General features: G+C 30.0%; 1 protein-coding gene across 1 annotated transcript in view; it reads left to right on the forward strand.

Moving 5' to 3' along the window:
* The first annotated feature begins 18082 nt into the window (after nucleotides 1–18082).
* LOC129001807 (uncharacterized) overlaps nucleotides 18083–18654 on the forward strand; it is a 33928-nt gene continuing 33356 nt past the window's right edge. Inside the window, exon 1 of the mRNA XM_054429255.1 lies at nucleotides 18083–18268. The gene's annotated coding sequence lies outside the window, so the exon portion shown is untranslated. The remainder of the gene's footprint in view (nucleotides 18269–18654) is intronic.

Genomic DNA, 18654 nt, shown 5'->3' on the forward strand with positions numbered 1-18654 from the left:
TACACACTACTATAAAATAATGAAAAACAAATATAAATCAAACTTGTAAGCTAAAAAATACTACTTCGAGTTTTCAACTTGTAGTCTTATGTCTAGTGAAAATATATGTTCCAAATAGCCTTCACTTATCCAACTACAACACAAAATGTGCAAAGTTAAATAACTTTCCATATAAGGGGTTTTATTAGCCTTCGACTAATAATACAGAGCGTATAACGAAGCAAACTGAGCGATATAAACCACTTGGTACGTGAGCGTGAAACCCACCTCTCTACCAGAATATTTATAAAGCTTAGACTGGAGCTCATCATGGGTAATAACAGTACTAAAATGAAAAAAATACATTTGATTTTTAATTATTGAGGATAAAAGAAGTAATTGTTCAGTATTCCAGGAATCAGTTTATTGCATCAAATCTATACTTAGCAAACAAATTACTGCATAGATATACACAATGTGGAAATTTAAATTACAAAAGTAAAGGTAGTAATAGTTAATTAGTTAATGGTTAATTGATATAGACTATTTAAAAATTTTAATACAGTAGAAAAATGCAACAAGTATTCTAAAATTTACTTATTTTCTGCTGACTTTTTTCAGCTACAATACAATGGACTATTTGATGACGTAAAATTCCCTTTAAATGATTTAGTCATGCAAACTTACTTCCAAAATGTCGCACAGATAAATTTTACCAAGCATTTTTTACTAATAGAGCTTTTGCTTAGTCATACAAACTTACTTCCAAAATGTCGCACAGATAAATTTTACCAAGCATTTTTTACTAATAGAGCTTTTGCTCAAAATCTCAGCTAAAATAAGATATAAAAGTATTTTTAAACAAAGGCGCAAATCCTGGGAACAATCTTCTTTGACACAATTAAACTCACAAAGTGTTGTAAACTTAGTTATTTTCATCTTTCAGCATTTACATTTATAACTCCATTCTTACATTTTGTTCCACAGATTATATTTAAAGTTTTGTTTCCAAAATCGCTACTTGGATTTAGATTGAATTTAATTGGAATAATTTAGTTGTTTATACAAATTGGTTAATCAAGTGGGTAGGCATTTATTTCAAAGTAGATTTTTATCAACGTGAGTTATTTTATTTTGTGTTTTTCATTACACCCAACATCATGTAAAAATGTCAAATCGATGATTAAATAATAGTAGTTAACCCAACAACCACGTAAATATAGTGTTGTTAAGACTTTACGCGAGATGCGTACTACTTTACTTATGGCATTTTTCAATTACTAACAATTACTACTCATAACTTCTAGGACAGTTATGTTTTCGTTTTAACCTCTCACTGCCACTGACATTGATGCAACGAATCATTGTACCAAAAACTAATTGCCCAACTCAACAATTCAATTTGCCGAAACAGCAGACTAGTCGAAGTTTGAAGAGTTACAATTTTACTTATTTTCTCACAATCTTTGAACCTAATAGGTCCGTAACCCGTGTTTTTAAGTAAAAAAATCTGCTAAGTTAATCGTTTCAATTCTAAGAACTAAACTGGAACGGCTAGTTTAAAAAACGGTCGTAATTATAAACAATTACGGTGTTAGCTTTGAGTACTGAACACCTAGAATTTATTCGAAATTACTATCTGCTGTATGCCGAACTATGTTGAAACATATAGATATCATTAACTAAATTGCATAATGTACTACTACTGATAAATATTTTAAAATTAGCATGGTTGGTCCATATAATTTTGTTTTGTTTAAGTTCTGTTTTAATTGTTTCTCCTTCCAAAGATTTCCGACAAACCACGTTAACTTAGTCAGACAGAATTTCTCCTTAGGTAGAAGTAATGGATCACTAAATGGGACTAATCTAAGCTGTATCCCGAGAAACATTCGTATTCCGCTCAACGACTCTCACAGCTACAACCTTTACAATCTACAATATTTTTTCCTTAAATTAAGTTGTTGAACGCATTGTTTTACAACTAATTGACATAATTTAACGTAATTATTTTGGTTTCAAGTAATATATACCTATCTCGTATGTATTCTGGAGTAAAATGAAAGGTTTTTAGGTTTATAGAATTTTATTTGCGGTTAACCAATGTCTTAAAATAATACACGAAATATTAAATTTATTTCATCTGTACTTGAGACGCTCAGGTACTATCATATTCGATGGGTAAAAATCAATTTTCAACTTGTCCCTCCCATGCTTCACTTAGTAGGTAAGTTCCACTTACTTTGGGGAAAATTTCGACGAGCAAATTCTAGGATGAAAAAGTCCTTAACCTTAGAATTAATATTTTGTTATGTTCATAACTCCAATAATTTGACCTAACAAATTTTGAACATACGTTTGTCTTAGATTGGTGCATTTAATTTTGTTTTATATTTTTATTAAGGACGCATAAGAACGCTTAACGGATAAAGTAGCTAGGACAAACAAATCCTAACTTGGTAAACGTGTATTCAATCAAAGCCTACATTTTACCAACCAGTGTTCTGTCTTTCATACATCAAAAACTTTCAAGGCTACAATCTTTAAACCTTTAGTTTTTTTTTGTACAACATTTAAGAAAGTATTAATTGATATTAAATGTAAAAAAAAATAAAAATAAAAGTAAAACACACACACAAATAAGGTTATCGTTGCTACAAATTGTGCTTTAATTAATTAGAATGTTCACTGTGTTACTCAGAGTTATTAAATAAAATTCATCCTTTGGTACAAAATAAATTTCAGGATAGGAAATTTAAAGTTAACCCATTTATAAAATGATGTAACCTGTTTAAAGGCTGTTTTATACCCCTGTCTAGAAAAAAACATTTAACAAAGTGGCTTCATCAGTGGAACTATTCATACTGTATTTATAGTTGATAACAGTTAAAATACCAACAGTAATAGCCAAATGGATTCACCGTGTAATGCATGGTACTGAAAACCTATTATTATATTTTATCTTGACCATTCACCTCAACATAAAACCTTTCTTTATGACCACAAATGTGTATAGCCTTAGCTATGTCCAGAACATAAAATGATAGAGTTTGTCCCAAAAACATTTGGCCGCCTTTATCAAAACTTCTTGAAGAATATACTTAAAAGTTAGTTATTACCTGGAATGCCTGAAAACGTTAAAAATCATATTGGTGGACAATAACGTTTGGATGATTTAGTATTCACTCAGTATTAAATTACTTTAAGGGAATGACATTTCTTTAAATTTGTCTTTTCCAATTTAATCTTGAACAAACAAAGCCATCATAAACTTTTTTTATCCTGGCACGCTAGGCTATAGTCCATGACTGTTTTTCACATAAATTTAGGCTAGACATAAGGGTTGGGGCATTATCAGTTAGAAAAAATCCATTGGTTACATGTTAGGATTTGAACCCGGGACCTCAGGGAATGAAAGTCCTGCGTTTCTACCAACTACCACTAGACCAGCTCGCCCCCTTCATCTATGTACTACCTACCTAACATGAGTACTTACCCATTTCCGGATTGTATACTATGACGTAGTGTTCTAAATCATGCTAGCTTAAATAAAAATGATTTCTAGGTAAACACGACGTCTTGAGCAAAACGGGGCTTTTAATTTAATATTTAAGACGGATGTGGAATCATGACTTAGTGTAGCTTATCCTTTGACATGTATATTTTTTAAACGCTGTGTTTCAGTATTTATGAAGCTTCCATACCTTTTCATCTCCGGAGATATTCACAAATTTCCTGAACGATGAAACGGGCTAGTATAGTTGGTTTTATTAATTGAAAATGCTCCTACAAAGTTGTATTAACATGCTTGCTAAGTGTTAAGAGAATCCCTAAGTGCTTAATTCAATTGATCACCTGAACAGGTTTGTGATTACATGAAACAAATTTGTAATAGAACTTTTCAGTAGGTTAAAACATAATCTATTACCAAAGTGGTAAGGTTATACCCTACCTTATACCCTCGTGACAGGACTATAAGGACTTAGCGTACTTTTAGTTATTTGAATTAAAGATTGACTTACAAATTTAGTTTTATAAGTTGTAAATGCAAAGCTTCAAACTATGGTGAGGCATAGCGTTATTCACTTGTATGCTCTTAATCTTTACAACATGCCTAGTAATCCGAGCTGCATTTTATTTCAAGACTTTATATTAGTTCTGTTGCACTTTCGCGGTTACTCAAAATTAAATTGTGTAAATTAAACAATGTAGGCTAATTGTAAAAATCTGCATAAAGTAAAACTGACTAATCAATATATGCTATTTTAACAACTAACAATAATTTGAAATAAATAATTATATTTTAGTTATAAGGTTCTTAGATGATTTTATTTACGTGTAAACCGGAAACAATTTCTTGAATTCGAAAACCAATGCTTTTAGATAAAGTGATTTAGAGTCCTGCCAAGTGAGGAAGACACGGTTTTTGCAAGAGAGGATACTTTATGGCTCAAATTCAAACATTACAATTTGCTGAATAAAAACCACTAACTTAGAATGAAATATTTAAGTTTTACACGAGTATCCATGTTTGCAATTACTGAGGGTAAAAAGTCATACAAATATCTTTATAAAATACCATAAAAGTTTATTTTTATTTTAACTTAACATAAAACTTTAAAACAGGTACTAAAAAGTTTAAAATGTAACGCCAAATGGTAATCTCTTCAGTAACGTTAACTTCTAGGCTGTTCATTAAACTTGATGAGCTAAATGATCATACCTGTATTTATAAGATAATGGATTGATGAAAATATTTTTCTCGTATAAAGTTTCATAAAACTAAATAGCTTAAAACATAAATTTCTTAATATATATTAACTTTAGTTAGTTCATTATCTTGTTTAACTATTAAAACTGTAAATATAAGGGGAATATAAAAAAAAACGCCATTGAAGTAAAACTGATGTCAGAACTAAACGTGTCTTTTGATGTTAGGATTTCACGTCATAACACAGTTTTTTCGTAGCCTCTTACAATGGTTATTAGTAATTAGAAATTTTAAAAATCGTCTAACCAATGATTATTATGATAACCTAGCTAATATGAAAACATTGTAGTTTTATGAATAAGTGTAGCATTGTGAAGCTAACAAAAGGACAAAAAGGTGTTCTGTGTTAAGGACGCTCTGTTTGGAAATGTCCATCCTTTTGTTCATAGAGTTACCTTTGGGAGCTGTTCATGCATTATGTCCTCTTTGAATGTTCATACCGTACTTAAAAACAATTTACTTGCTTTGTTTAATCATGTTTGAATTCTATAACACAAAAACTTAGCAATTCCGTTTTTTTATTAATTTTACTTAATGAATAAGTGTTTAAAAACTTACATTAGTTATTTAAGTAAACAATCGTTTGAAATCTATATACTTTATAAACTATTCACCTATACATATTATAATAATGTCCATTATCCATTCTTGGCCCCCCTGAACAAAAAAAAAGTGGTTTTCGAAGTGATTTATTTGTGAGTGAGTGAGTGTGAGTGTGTGTGTGGGTGTGGGTGTGGGTTTTATGTATGCGTACAAGATCCAAAGACCTGAGGTCTGATTTTAATGGCATTTGGTATGTACTAGGGTACTAACCTGTAGTATCTATGGTTATTGTTATATTTTTTTTTTTTTATTATCAATGATGATTTTATTATAAAAATCCATAAAAATGGGATCAAACAAAAGCAATTTGAACTTTTGATAGACATCTAGTATGATTTGGGCTTTTAACTCCAAACAAAATGGGTAAACCACCAATGCTGTACAAATTCTATTGTTCAAGTAGTATCGCATTTTTTGTGATTTTGCTTATACGACATCATACCTTCTCCCACTGCTTACCCATCGAGGGTTTATGTTAAAGGTTTCTAGACAGTACAGTAAGTGCTTCTGGCAAGCTAAATGGGGTAAATAAAGTATATGTCAGATTGCGATACTGTTTATTTAATTATTGGTGATACTGTTATATCTTAAGAAAGTGATGTATTACCTGTGCAAATAGTGTCGTTCAAATATATATAGACGGGAAATTTGAATACAGTAATCAAGTGACTTCAGACGCATAAAAGTAATCAGTGAATTTGAATTAATTAAATTACAAATTCATACTTTTGACAAGTTTTCAAGCTTTGAATCAGCGATTCAAATCCAGTTTTAGAAGGATCAAGTTCTGAATGTAAAGAATCTTTACCACCAGTTAACAACAACATTATTTTAGCTTTAAAATGGGTTTTTACCAGTACACATCCAAATTAAATGATTTACTGCATCTCAAATTAGGTGATTTTTTCACTTCAATGTTGTTATTTTTGTAAAACTGATCCCGAGTATGTGTAATGAAATTTGTAATACAGTTTTTTTTCACAGTTACTCTCGATAAATATTTTCAATGGATTTCATAAATAACTGTAATAAATACAATAATTCCCACGATTAATACATTTAAATCGAAACTATTATGAGAAAATACTGTACAAGTAAAACGTATCATAAATTAGAAAAACAAATAATCTATGAATTATCAATGACTACTATAACCACTATTTAATAACCAGAGTAATAAACTGTTTTCTATATCATAAAAAAAAACTGTTTATTCCCAATTTTGTATGAATCTTTTGTATCAGGTGTGTTTATAATCCATAATCTTACAATTTAAACAACTTACCGTCTTAACTAGTTTCTTTGTAATTCTTTATATTTTGTATAGATTAGGTGAGTTTTAAATAAGTATTTACACCTTAAAATTTGCACAAAATTTTTTTTAATAAATAAAATAATCCATCAATATTTAGAAAAAATATTAAGAGCAATTAGCATACCGATTTACATAGAAAGCATAAGGACTAAACTTTTATGCATAAAATAGAGATTAACTGAGAAGCAACTGTATTAAAAATTTTATTACATATACTCGGATAAGTTTTACAAAAATAATAACATGAAGTGATTAAAAAATCACCTAATTTTTAGATGCATAACATCATTTAATGTATGCATAAAATAAATAAATATGTATTTTTTATTATGTATTTTATTATTCAGCCGCTATACTATCAGCCGATATATCCGTGCCTTGCAACGGGGTCAGGATGAAGACAACATTTTGGTTCCTTAAAAAAATGGCATGCAGTTTGAGATCGCTAAAGAGAACAATTAATTATTATGTTCCCTAGATCTGTTGTATGTAGTTAGACTTATATTAATTTACTGTTAGTATTAACGGGCTACATAAACATAACTGTAAAAAATCTATCCATTTCATGTATCACACAGCTTTTTGTTTCTGCTTGGTACAAATTAGCTGTTGTAATAAATTCAAACAATCAATAGTGGTGCACCCTGTTGGTAAACGTATTAACTTTTTATTGCTATTGAACATCACAGAATCAAATTGTTTAGGTGAAACAGCTTTCAAGATTCTTTAATTCCATTTAAATATGAGTACTCATAAGGTTAACATGGGGAAACTCCAGAGCCACTGGGGCGGAGCAGTTAGGACGGATCACGAAATTGATGGTGTATAAACCTGTTCCATGAAATTATACACGTAGGCCAATGTACCAAGTTTCATGGCAATCGGTCCAATGGTGTCCGAGCTCATAACGTTCAAATATATATACAAACTTCCTCTTTTATAAATATAGATTTGTTTGTACTTTATGCATTTTTATGTCTAATTCTTAATTTACCACACGGATGAATCAATGCATCAATCAAAGTGTGTGTATCTAATCAACATTGATTAACGATCGTAAACAGTAACATATGGTAAACATAATACGTCATTGTGTGAATTAATCAGTCAGAGATGAACCGTGCTTTGAGTATAATGTCAATCAAATATGTCAATATACATAGGAAACTGACGTGACGGTTGGCCAATAACGAAACCGTGGTTAAATGAATAAAAGCTACATTTTACTCTAACAGTATAGATGTATTTTTTAATTATTTAATATTTTGTTGAGGAGTTGGGATTTTTCTGTTCATTTACAAAAACAAAAATAACAGATATATCTCAAATTATGAACGTAAATTACTAAAACTTTCAATAGACATAATTAGAGGCAACATTGACTTGATGGAGATATGGTAGTAATGTGAAACTATACCCTAACGAGGACCTATTCAATCACCCACCTAACTAAGGGGAATTCACAAGTGGTCTGTATATTGAAACAGTCTCCGTAGCGCAATTAAAACTACATAGGAATAAACTTGGCTTGGTCAGTGATAAAGGCAATATAATCGTAATATTTTACTTCCATTGAATTCCTGACTGTCCAAAATGGTTTACACATTGTAATTGCTAATACATGCAACAGCTCGTCGGTACCTGCAAAAAGCTTACGCTGTTTAATTTAATTTTACATGGAAAATTAACTTATTTATTATTATTATAAGATTTAGGCAATGAAGAAAATGAAGAGTAGTTAAATGAATGCTAGGTATGTTAAATTGTCAGTTATAATATTCAAATACGAATGGTCAGTTTTTCAATACAACATTTCAATATTCACTTTATTTATCATTTGCTAAATCATATTAACAATATTAAAAATATGTGATAATTAATCTTCACAAATAAATTATACAGCAGAAATATATAAGATTAATAAATGGACATACATATATGAAATTTAGTCATTAACAAGGTACCTTATCAAAACTAGAAAATTTTAGCCGTGATTTATGTCAATTCCTTATTCTAAGTAAATTAAGAAGTTTTGACAATTTAGGTAATGCAATCTTGAAGATAAAAAAGTGTACTTATCAAAATGAAGTATTTTTTTTCTTCAAGATGAAATGAAACGCCAGATTAAATATTTGCCAACCAAATTGCTACGATAAGCCGCAAGGAAATTGGTACCCTTTACTCACTTTATATAACTATGCATTTTTTTACAGAGAAATATTTTTTCGTATTTAGCCCTACCGTAAAAAAATGTCTATTTATAGTAGTTGGGTATTTCAAAAGATTGGCATATACAACCCTTTACGATTTTATTACTATGTTTTTATGTACATAGGAAAGCTGTTGCTTACTTATTATGTAGTTATTTTTATATTACTCTAAGAAAGGAGGGTGTACTAAAGTTAACATAAAATATTTGTGTCCAAGCCTTTCTTATGTACAATTTACGTCAAAAAATAAAATATATAAAATAAAAACACAATATTTAAAAGGGCAGTTGTAACAGTAACTGTTTATGTGCATTATTAGAATTAGTAAGATAAATAATGTGTTTCTGATTTGCATTTAGGTACCATGTTTTTTTTTCTCGGGACCTCGCGAACCAAAAGATCCACACCATACCACTAGACCATCTTGCTTCCCCTACGTGCATCTATGTAATGACGACATATAGTTATATATAATTTATTAATACAATTATGTTCATAATAGTTATAAAACGTAAGCACATATAATTTTGAAATGTTAATTTGAAGAGAAAAGAAAGCTGTACAAGCATTAAAGAAAGCAAAATGGTTACAATGTTGGCAATTTCTTTATTGACATATTTTGTAATAAGGTATCATAAAAAAAACAAGCATTTTGCCTTGTATTGATGTCGGTGTTATATTAATCTTTATTTATTAATTTTAGTTGGTTCATAAGATTTACACAAATAATATTAATACCATTATTCAAAATATGATGAAATAAGATGCCAAAAAATTGACAGTTATACAGTATAAGAAACTTTACTAAGTCAATCAATTTTAATCTAATTTCTGTTTATCTACCAAACAACGTAAAACAATTCTTCGGAGTATTTGATCAGAGTACATCAAAGATGTTACATATGGTTGCAACGTAGTATTTTGTTTGAATTTAGTATTTTTTACTATTTAATATCTGACTAACAGATTCCTTACCCAAAGGTTAAGAAACAAGAATACATCTTTTAAAATGAAGATGCAAAACAGACTTAAAACCTTGTTTGTCGCAACTAAATTGTCTAAGCAATGTCAACGATGCTGTTTGCTTCTCGTAGGGTTCACAAAGTTACCCTTTCCTTATTTTCACCAGAGGTTTTGCAACTTTTAAAACTCTTTTAAATTAATTAACAGCTGAAATAAATTGATACTGATGTAAAATAGATATATGTTAAGGGTAATTAAATATAAAACACCACAGAATGTTTTCTGTATAACCAGAAATACTGTGTGTATTTTCAAAGAGACCTGTGATTACAATATGAAAGTATTGGTTTGAATACGATAATAAATATTTAAATTACTAAATTTAAAAGAAATATACAGCTATAAATAAACTAACTTGAAATGAGCTTTCAACTTGTATATTCTCAATCTATATATTCATGTCAGCTGGGTCATTTTATAATGTATAACATATTATTTTTGCAGCATAGAACTAGTTTGTTTTATAAAAAAATTCATAGAAAATATTACAAGTCTTCTATCTATATCGAAACGAACAAAATTAATAACATACCATTGACTAAATAGTTCATTGAACGTTAGCAGTTTTTTATAGGTTCAGCCCGTTTCAAATACATTATTCCGACAAACCACTTTAACTTAGACGGTATTTCTCCTTAGGTAGAAGTAATGGATCACTCAATGGGGCTAATCTAAGCTGTATGCCCAGAAACATTCATATTCTGCTCAACGACTCTCACAAGTACAACTTTTACTAGTTGCCATGTTATTTTCCAATATAGTTATTCAATGTATTTCTTAGCAACAATTTGAGTTTTACTTTTTATATTGTTAAAAATGGTAAAAACATATTTTCATACACTTATTTTGTGTAACACTCAATTTTGTTTGTATTTCTTAGACTACCAGTATTCAAAAGCTATATGAAACCTATTACGATATACCGTAGATATTTTCTGATGTGGTATAAAATAAGGTATTTATACTTTTATTTATTACAATGTCTAGAATTGGACGTCTCAATGAGGACCTGAGCAATTCAAACGGTGATAATATCCAAGAAAAACGACGACAGGTTTTGTTACGGCTTACTCAAGCGACACTTAGATTTTACAGAACATTTCTTCTTTTGAAGTTTCAAACGGTTGTAAAATTTATTTAAATTGTAATTGTTTTATTTTATAAAGATTTTCCTTTTTTCCAGTTAATGTCTGTAAATATACATTTCTACTAAGAATAGTTTTAAGTTTTTATCTGCTAAAATTGTTTGGTATTTGACATTATTAATTATTAACATTTAAATTAGGCTTTAGTAATAAAAAATGATAATTATAATTAATCTTACGAACAACTAGCATAAAGGATATCTTTATGCGAGAGCATAAACATTTAAATGATAAATCAATCTAGTTCAAAATTTTTTTTTGCATTAGTAAATGTTATCCAATTGAATACTGTATTTTTGCACGAGTAAATTTTTACTCTCTACTGTGCTGTAGTATAAATTAATATTGGAGCTTTATGGCAATCGTATGTATACATTGACCGCACTCTACGATTCTTAAGAAGTATTCTAAAACAGAATGGCGTAGACCCAAATGTGCAAAACGGGGCACCTTATTTAATATTTATGACTGGTGGGCAACTAGAACTGTAACCGACCTGAGTTTAACTAGTCCCGGGATATATTTGTACTTGAAATGTTGGACAGCGTGCTTATTTATCTATGCGCTGTCTTGCAGTTTGTTTCTTGAGATATTCTTCCATTACGGAAAACACATTACAGTATAGTTCACCATACGGTGTTCTCCTATTAAAAAATTTTCTACTTGAATATTTTTTCAGCTTTAGACAGATTATACAAAAGCTAAGATAATCTTAAATACGATGTAACAACTAGCAGTTCAAATCTTTGATAAGATAGTAATGAATAAGATTTAAAATAAGCTTATATCATTCTTTTTTTACGTTCATAGGAATTATTTCACCTTTCATTCAGGTAACTTTTAACTTTATTACAATCATACTTACAAAGTTGTATTAAAAAAATGTTGTTTATTATTTCATGCATAGCATCTCCAAGTCAGCCAGTTCAGCTCGTATGCCAATTATCTCGTTATTCTAATATAGCTTATTACACACACTTTCAACGTAAGATAATTTGTATTAATTAATATTGTATTAATATTAATCACTTTAATCCGAATGTAGATTTTACACAGATCATATATCTTAAAACACATCATGAACCATAATCTTGACTTTAGTCTGTTAGATATTGTTCAATTAAAGGCAATCCTTAAGAGTACAATATACTGTATTCGGTTTCGACAGCTTATTTAAACCATAAACAAACCTAGACAAAATTAACATACACAGCCTCACTTTAGGCTGTGCTGCTGCACAAGTAGGTTTATTTTATAATTCCTCGAGTTTAAAAAGTAATATAAAAGTTCCCAAAATATAAAAAAAACTGCAATATCTATTATTCAGCAGATATATTATAGCTCCACATGTAACATTTTTCATTTGCATGTATATTATTACAACAATTATTCTAATAATATACAATACAACAACCTTAAACATGATGAATATCATCTTTTGATTATAATTCATAGCAATATTTTTTGTAATAGTAAATTATCTTTTAACGAATCGCCCAATACAATTTTTTTTTGTGATCGCTTTTCTAGAGACACGGGTATCAATTTTACGGTTATTGACTCTTGCAGACTTCAAAGGACATCATTACACATCGGCTAACAAGGCCCAATGGTAAAGACAAAAATACGAATATCTATACGATAAAAACGCTCTTTTTATGAACACATTTAAAAAGTGTTTCCATATGAATTTAATGTATTGGTAGTCATACAAATGATACCTTAATACTATTGAACAACTTGTGTGTCAAATATCTTAACCTCTTTAAATTTGATAGTTTAATTGCCACTGTTATTCAGAATTTTAGGTTTTATCTTGAAGTAGTGTGATTGACTTCAGACTTGGCAATGTAAGTAGTCGTCTAATTTTATTTTATATCCTAAATTCCAAAGTGAGTTAAGTTGTGTGTTTGATGTCTAGCTCTGGTTGGAAGCATTGTTGTTGAGGCAATTTTCCAGCAATTTTTTTATGATTTGTCACAATCTGTCAACACACTTAAAAGTCACCGGACTTAAGTATGACTTCGTTCCGGTTTCAATTGTTGTTTACATATTAAACTAATAGCAATAGGCTTTAATAGGCCATACAGGACCAACTATTGCATATCAATAGAAATGGTTCTATGTTGAAATATGTATCGTCTAAATAGGTGGCTTAAGAGGGTGGCTTTTTTTAAATCACGTAGTAGTAAATCCGTGTTTGATTAAAGGGATATGAAAATAAATACGAAAGTTTGCAAAAAAAGTAACGTCGAATTTTCATTTTTCATTACATCTTTCCTAAATAAATTCGTGCAACATGAATAATGAATTGTAATAATATATAGATTTTTAATAAAAACTATTTTAAAAATCCATATTGTTTACTAAATAAGTTATTTAGCGGTAGAGTATCTCGTTTTGGTACCAAAAGTGATATAAACATGTGGTTTTATAAACAGGCTCATCGTTATGAAACTAACAAAAGGTAAAAACGTATTCTGTGTTGTGTAAAGAGATGCTATATTTTGGGAAATGTCCATCCTCTTTGTTGATAGACTCACCTTTGGGAGCTGTTCATGCATTACAGCCTTTTTGAATGTTCATACTCAATAACAAATTACTCACTTTAAAGTTTGATGATGTTTAAGACCTTTAGGATAAAAGCTATCTAACTGCATTTTGAGGAATTTAGATCGTTCTTTAAACCGATATATATCATTTTAAATTAACAATTTATTTGAATAAGTGTGTAAGTTGATATTATAGAAATGTATTGATCCAAAGCTGTTTGTTAATCAAAGTATTTACCATTGAATATGTTTGTAATTCCAAACTTTAATTCTGTGAACTATTCATTGTACTAAAAAAATTCTATAAACTTTTGAGGAATATAAAGATTTTTAGAAGCTAGTAACTCCTTGTTCGCTCTCTCCTACCTGTACTTTAGTCAAAAGTTAAAATTACATAATGAAATATGAATTTGAAAATATATTAAAACTGTTAGGAAATACAAAAGATTCGTCCCACTAATTATCTAGTTATTCATCACCCCTGATGAATACAAATACTCTGGTATTCTCAAACAGTCTTTTAAAACTGATTTGTTGTCACTGTGATAATTAATAGTGCTTATCGACTATTTTTAAATACCATGAGTGGTTGTACTATTGAATTAAATAGAAGAAGATCAATAACCGTTATTTATTCAATTGTATTTTAAAAAACATGCTAACAATTAATTCAGGATTCTAAAATTTTGGTAATAACCCAGATGGAAATTATGAATAAATAAATCGTGGTTCAGTAAGTTTTTAAGAAAAATATTAAGTGATATTTAATAGTGTTTTAAAATATTAAAAATAACACATATAAATTGTGATTTTTCGTTAGAAAAAGTAAACACCTTTTTTGAAATACGTGGCTTTTAAAAGAGTAAATCCCTTCGAATGGTTGATAATATTATACTTCATTAAATATTTTTCTATACAATAATAAAACAGAATATACCCGTTAGTCTATGAAATAAAATTTATTTTAAACTGTAAATTACCATATTACCAAGTTGTATGACATCATACTTTAGGAATTGTGCTTATGAATTCAGAGAACAATATTTTAATTTAGCTACAAAATTGAGTGGGTGGGTAATTAATTTAAAATATTGCATGGTAAATAAAAGAAATTGTAGATTCCTACTATATGTGTCCTATTTACGGATCTAAATCCCAGTATCAATGTAAGATAGTTACATTATTTCATACAACACTATTCAAAAATAAAATAAATGTCATGTAAAAAATCTGGAAGCATTTAATTTTAATTTTTAATCGTCACAATTAATTCAAATCACAAATTTGTACATTTGTGTGTGTCAGGGCTATCAAGACGAACTTAAGTTATTGGATACTTTAATTATATATTTATATTGAAGTATATTGAAGACTTTAAGAAACTATTTTGCCACGCAAATGCACTTACTCGTCTCGTAAGATATTTAACGTTCAACATAAAGTCAGCAAGAGACTCCTAGAGGTCCCAGAAGCGATCAGTACATGTCAATAAAGTTTGAATGAACCGTGAACGTTTTAAATTATGTTTACTGAAGTAAGAATGGTGGAATTCAGATTTTCTAAGAATTTCTTATTTAAATTTACAAACGTCACACTCTTAAGAAAAATTTAAAATAGAAAATTTGACTATTACACTTAGCAGTTAAAACATGTTTTATTGAATGAGGCAATGCTGTAGTAGTCTGTTGTTTTTTCATAAGGTCCTGCGTAATAATCAAGAACTTGCTTATATCGCCTGTCGAATACCTCAATTACAAATGTTCCTACTTATACCTTCATATAGATGTTAAAGAAGAAAAGTCTGGTGTTGTTAGACGGCTGAATTCACCGTGACATGGCTTCATCTGATTTAATTTCGTGATGATTAAATCCAGGATTCCGGGATAAAAGTCTTGCACTAACACCACCAGTTTCTGTGCTTAACTGTATCCTACCTTAATCCCATGTTACGTCATATCGCATAATTTAAGTTTTGAAAGACTATTCATTTATGATCCGTAGGAAAAAGTTTAATATTTAAAAGTTTAAAACTTTATTTAATTACCAATTTCCATTTAAAGTCTCTGGTCAAGGTCCGAAATGATACTTTGTTTATATCAATGTTAAGTTAACATAAATATCGTATAGACGGATTTAGGCTGGTTCTAGAAATCCCTGTAAGTCCAGTGTGTAACAATAAAGATTACGAGTGTCCAACTAAACTTAATCTCTCTAAGCTTGAGAGACTCTGTAACTTATATTAGGGTATTAATGTAACAGGTCGACAAAAAATACTTTGTGTGAATATACTGTATAAACATGAAAATACAAATTTTTAAGGTAAATACCTAGATGTAAATACTATTATATTTATTGTTTTACTAGAATAATAAAGCTTTCAGTATGTAAAAGAAACGTTTAAAACACCTTTTCACACAGACTAATAGTCATGTAAATAATTATTTTGTCTGTCCATTGTTACTTACAGCAAATTGTAAGACTATGTATAGACGTACCATAAAATCGAGGTATTATTGGTTATCTATTGATTTTATTTTTACAATGCTTGTTTGTTACTAATATTTGTGGCATTAATTAATGTTACAGTAACAGTAAAATCAATTTAAAATCTTTTCTCAATTGGTTAACCCTTATTGCTTTCAAAGATAGACACATTTTAATAATCATTACTGAACAAAACAATATGTTTGTAGAAATATGTACTCTGCACGACGCCTTTAACCACTACATAAAAAAAAAACTATTTTATATACACTTTATGGTAAACATAGAAGTCCTTTTCTCAGAAGCTGTTTTGAAAATGTCTGTTCCATGTCAAAGAAGTCATTTGCCTTTGGATGATTCATTGAGAGTGTACATGTCTGATGAAAAGCTTTAAAACTCCTTTCAGGAAACAAGAGAGGCCGGGGTTTGTAGGTTTCTTTGTAAAAGCAAGGTAGTTTTTAGGTAGGGGTTTTGGACTTTCACAGGTTAAATTGTAATTTTTCACAATGCACCATTTTTACCATACTATATCTAGGTTACATTTTTATATATCTCCCAACATGGCTATGTATCTCCTGAATTAGTTTGTTACCATTTACAAGCTATTCGCAAGGTTTTTAATACGAACATCAGACATATTTTACAGTTCTTTTATCTAATTTATTCTTTAAAAGTCTTACTGAGCACGTTTTATAAATTTTTGTATTAGATATCAATAACCGACTATTGTAAGAGTAATATTGTACCATGTTATAGTATGAATGTAATAGTATATTATAACAAATGCTGCCAAATTAGTATATTTAGTCATGTATTAAAAGGGGTAAATCAGAGGTCGATTTTGGACTGGTCCAAGGCAGTTTAAGACCCTCCAATGCTATGCTATAACAATCTATGCTAATCTAATGCTATTACAATCGTCACTGACTTTTCCATCAAACTTAGACCGTTGCGGTACTTGATCTTTTTCAGACCACTCCTCATTTCAATAGGTTTAAAAAGCGAGCAGGTAAATTTGATTAACCATTCATTATTTTGGACTCATTTACAGTCAGTGTATAGGCCAAGGTATAATGATCCCCCTAAGTGATCGCTAGGAGTAGGTATAGCTCTCAAGCTTAGTAAGTGGATGCAAATTGCTCCATGATCCACCGTGAACTTAACAGAACAAATTTTTACTCTTATAGAATAAACAAGAGGAGAGGATCAGTGTGAGTAACGAGTTTTGAGAACATTGAGTGTTTTGGGGGAACACTTTATGTCTAAGTAATCTGTAGATAATTAATGGTTTCTCAAGCCTAGTTTACTCAAATTATCTTATTAATCGCAGAATGTGCTGTTTTACAGGGTTTTAAAGTGGTATTTTAACTTACCACAGGATATCACTGCTTGATTTGCTGGTTTGTTGCATATAACATATTTTTTATAATTTACCAATTACCAATAACCGACCATTAAAATAGCAATACTCAAAAGAAGGTAGCTCTACACAGGGGGTGTAAGAGACATTTACAGTTTCCTTATTATTTTCTGAACTTAAACTCCCTAATAATCTACACAGTATAGTCATTGATTACAGTGATTTGTTTTATCATATAATTATCTAGGCATGAAAAACTGTAAGAAATAATTTCAATGTTTGCTTTATTGTTGCTGTCTAATAGTAGTATTAGATTTGTTTACAGTATCTTCATACCAACAACACTCATGTACTCATCATAAAGTAAAACAACACAATTTGTTCTCCAGGTGTAACTGACAGAAACTGTGAGAGAAACGAACAATAATGTAATTGCCTGATTTTCCATCGCTGTAGGCAAAACAGAAAACAATCAGGCTTGAAGATGAGTATAATTTGCAGATGACAGTAGGTGGTAGGTCCGCGTCGGGATTGAATTAGATCGGAAGAGCAGAGCAGCCGGGAGAGGGTGTTTTGTAGGGTGTGGGTGTGAGAGGGGGGGGGGGGTGCGCAGATGCAACGGATGCTGGGTGGTGCTGAGTCCAGTACTGCCGGAACCGCGAGTCCAGTTACACGTTATAACTACTCTGACGTGCCTACAAGGATCTACCCGTGCACGTACACGACACGTACACTACTACACGACAACTACACGTGGACCTGTCAACGTGTAGTAGCATATCGCAGCCCAGCCAGCCCGGGCCCGCTGCTCCCAGATACACAGTGGGTACGTGGTCTGTTATTTACTATTGACATTCGTGATTTGTGCTGTTAGAGACAAAATATGTTCAGTTTAGTTAATTGAGTTTTAAATAAGTAGTGTAGTGGGTGTATTTATTCGGATGTGGGAGCGAAATTGGGGATTCACCACGCCCTGCAGCGTGTCTGGTGAACCTATTGCAGATTGCAGTGGAGAATTCATATTTAATACTTTATTTACAACCTTAAATAATAAACTGACTTCTTGTACAATACAAATTCTGTATTGGCCATTGTTCTTTTAAAATATGTTTGTGTTTTAATGTGTGTGTTTTAATGACCTTTTGATGTTTTCATTGTGTAACACATGTATTTGAAAAATAAAGTTGCTCTTGAATACTGCATTTCTTTTGG

Source organism: Macrosteles quadrilineatus, unplaced genomic scaffold (assembly GCF_028750875.1).
Source record: "Macrosteles quadrilineatus isolate MER2022 unplaced genomic scaffold, UCM_ALF_1.0 Scaffold_8__2_contigs__length_117827958, whole genome shotgun sequence".
In the NCBI taxonomy this organism is placed as follows: domain Eukaryota; kingdom Metazoa; phylum Arthropoda; class Insecta; order Hemiptera; family Cicadellidae; genus Macrosteles; species Macrosteles quadrilineatus.